General features: G+C 38.2%; 1 pseudogene; it reads right to left on the bottom strand.

Moving 5' to 3' along the window:
* Positions 1 to 541: 541 nt before the first annotated feature.
* LOC115287021 lies at positions 542 to 1,217 on the bottom strand (annotated as a pseudogene).
* Positions 1,218 to 3,790: the final 2,573 nt, after the last annotated feature.

The following is a 3,790-nucleotide window of genomic DNA, read 5'->3' as shown; positions in this document are numbered from 1 at the left end:
TCTAAAGGATTTAAACTTCCCTTTCAAAACTGTAAAAAATTCTTAATTCCAAAACACATCTCGCTCCAAAAAGTATTGGATGAGGGATTGTGTGTAGTATCTGGAAGTTAAGAGGCAAGGAAAATTTGCTCATCTATAGGGAATATTCAATTTACCCTTTTTTTCTAGGTAGCATTCACTAGAACCTTCTTTCTGTATATATGTCTAAATGAAGGACACTCTTATTGGCAATAATTTTACACTACACTTGATCTTAGCCAAAAGGCCGAGAAGTGATTATTGGCAATAATTTTAAATCTTTGTCTTACTTTCCTCATCTAATTGGTCAGTATGCCCAGTGGATTCCATCTTATTAAAATTTCTTAATTCTTTCTCCATTTTCTGTCTTTGCCTCTAGGAACTGAGTTCATTTTTCCCCCACCTGGCACATTTATTAGCATTAAACATAATAACCTTCTCTTCCCTGACCCCAGAAAGCTGTGCCCACAAAGTCCCAGGCTCCTGAAGCAAGGTCCCTCTGCCCCATTTCTGAAATAAATTGTTAGGCTTTGGCAATAGTCTGAGTTGCCCCCAGGGCTGTGAGCTACCAGATCTTCTGGCTCATCATCTCATCGTGACAGCCTGTTTCATGGTATGCTTCTCCTGCAGAGTTGGCTGCATTTTCTCCACTTGCTTGGTGAAGAAATCTATCTTCCTCTTTAAAAAGTCCTGTCATCTTCATTTGTCTTTTTTACATAGTAGCCTATTCCACGCCGATGAGTACATGTTCCATATTATGTAGTTTCCCAGGGACATACATAGGACTCATCGGTGGGACAAGTCATTCTTTCCTCTCATTGTTCTTGCATGGCTTGTGGCTTCCACATACTTGGTCTGCATCACCTTGATCTGGGCACTGGACATGGACAAGAACTCCACTTCCTGGCCCAGCTGGTTCTTGAGCATTTCTAGCTGCAGCAGGTTCAGCTCAGTGACATTAACAACTATGCCATATTAGGAAGCAAGTACATTTTTGTTCTAGATAATAGTATAGCAATTTTTTTACATCCATCAGTAGTTTACCATACATCAATTAGAGAATTTTGATCAAATTGTATTTTAATATTCTGTATACTTGTCTCTTTTCCAGCCACTGGCCTGTAAATTCCTTGAAAGCAAGAACTGTCATTTGTTTCTTGACTTTTTTCTACAGTAGCAGGCAAAGAGTTTGTACTCATCTGTTTGCTAAAGGAACAATGAATGAATGAATAGAGTAACTAAGCATTATCACTTGAACTATATTGTTAAAAATTATATCATAAAATTTATTTATTTTACTTATTTATTTGAGAAAGAGAGAGTGCATGCAAGTAGGGGACAGGTGGGGAAATAGAGAGAATCTCAAGCAGGCTCCATGCTTAGAGCCTGATGCAGGGCTCGATCCCCTAACCATGGTATCATGACCTGAGCCAAAAACAAGAGCCATATCCTCAACTGACTAAGGCATCTAGGTGCCCCAATCAAAATTTATTTTAAATGTAAACTTATTTTTAATATACATAATAAAGACATTCAAATGGTTTCACTGCTAGTAAGTGACCTGCTCATTTAATTTATTTTTAATTACATGGAGAAAAAATGATTTGATAATAGTGAGCAATAGTAAATCTGAAATTATGACATTTTAAATAATACTTGACTTTGTGGCCAAATGAGTTTTTAAATGTATGCTGAGAAATAACTCTAAGTTACACTATCAAAAGAAGGTGCCAAAATGCTTTTATGATCTCATCTTTTGGAGTTCTTTATCTTCCATGCTTTTGAAATAAGCTGTTTCTAATTTCTAAATAAGAAAATTTGGGGGCACCTAGATGCATCAGTTGGTTGAACATCAGACTCTTCATCTTGGCTTGGGTCTTGATCTCAGGGTTGTGAGTTTGAACTGGAAGCCTACTTAAAAAAAAATTGGTGTGATGGGGCACCTGGGGGGCTCAGTCAGTTGAGTATCCGACTTCAGCTCAGGTCATGATCTCATGGTTTGTTGGTTTGAACCCCACGTTGGGCTCTGTGCTGACAGTTCAGAGCCCGGAGCCTGCTTCTGATTCTGTGTTTGCCTCTCACTCAGTGCCTCCCCCATTCCTGCTCTGTTTCTCTATCTCAATAATAAACAAACATCAAACAAAAAAATTAAAAAATGAAACATCGGTGGGGGGGGGGAGTGCCTTGATGGCTCAGTCCGTTAAGCATCCAACTTTTAACTTCAGCTGATACCATGGTCTCACGGTTTGTGAATTTGAGCCCAGCATCAGTCTCCACTCTGATAGTGTAGAGCCTGCTTGGGATTCTCTCTCTTTCTCTTTCTCTTTCTCTCTCTCAAAATAAATAAATAAACTTAAAAAAACTATTTTACTCCAAACAATATGGGATAGGATCATATTCTTTTAATTTTGACTTTTTTTTAAACAAAGCAAATTATCTTTTTTTTTTAATAGTTTATTGTCAAATTGGTTTTCATATAACACCCAGTGCTCTTCCCTGCAAGTGCCCTCCTTCCCCCTCTCTCTCCCCTTCAGCCCTCGGTTCATTTTCAGTATTTAATAGTCTCTCGTGTTTTGCATCCCTCTCTCTCCCCAACTCTCTTTCCCCCTTCTCCTCCCCATGGACCTGTTAGGTTTCTCCTATTAGACCTATGAGTGCAAGCATATGGTGAAAGGTATTTGAGACTTCTAGGAGTTCCTTTTGATTAGGTAAATGCAACTTACAGATTTGATGATGGTTGTCTGAAGGCAAATTTACAGGTTTCGTAGGAATTTTATGCTTCTCATTAATTATACATCACCATATAGTTCCTAGGATAGTCATTCACTCATCTGCCTTGGATGCTCTTAAGGGGAAGAAATATTTAGCTATGCAGTTACTTTTTTTTTAAATTATAAGCTTGAATAGATGTCATTACTGCCTTTATCATTATAAACTCCTTGGAAAACTGGGATTTGCTAGGTCAGGGGTCATGAAACTTTTTCTGTGAAAGGTCTGTAGTGAATATTTTAGGCTTCACAGTCCAGCATGTCCCCGGCACTACTCAACTCTGCTATTACGGTGTGAAGGAGCATTAAGCAATACATTAACAGATTAGTACAGCTGTGTTCCAGCTGAAGATATGGGCACTGAAATTTGTATTTTATATAATTTCCAGATGTCATAGAAGTTTTTTGATGCTTTTAGATCATTTAGAAATGTAAATGCCATTCTTGGCTCACAGGTCATACAAAAACAGGTGTCAGACCAGATTTGTTTTCTGGGCTGAAGTTTGCCAGCCTCTGCTTTAAATGGTTAAATCCACCAGTTGGAAAATCTGCTTTAAGTAATGCATTCTTAAACTCCTCCACTACCAAGTCTTTCACACCGTTCCAAAGTTCTTAGTAATTTGAGCATATGCCTGATGACAAAAGATGTTCAGCTTGTAGCCAGCAGCTTCTGTGTGACTCCAATAACGTTGCTTCTCAGTCCTACTTCACAAGTATCTCACGGAAGTAAATAAAAAATATTTCATCCCTGCCTACTGTGAAACTAATTGTCTTTTTTAAAGATGATGTAGTGTGATATAATGGAAATCGAAGTGGGGGGCTTAGAAACCAGACTGTAGCCCTCGTTCAACCACTACCTAAAGTGGTCGAGTTTCTCAAACATCTGAGGCTCCATTTTCTCACTTATTCATCTCAAGGAAGTATTCAGAGGTCATATTAAAATATATGAAATCACTGACATATGAAAACCACTGATAAGGTAAAAAGTGTCACATAACCATGCC

This window comes from Suricata suricatta, chromosome 3 (genome assembly GCF_006229205.1).
Source record: "Suricata suricatta isolate VVHF042 chromosome 3, meerkat_22Aug2017_6uvM2_HiC, whole genome shotgun sequence".
Classification (NCBI taxonomy): Eukaryota; Metazoa; Chordata; class Mammalia; order Carnivora; family Herpestidae; genus Suricata; species Suricata suricatta.
This window is presented reverse-complemented; position numbering and strand designations above follow the sequence as displayed.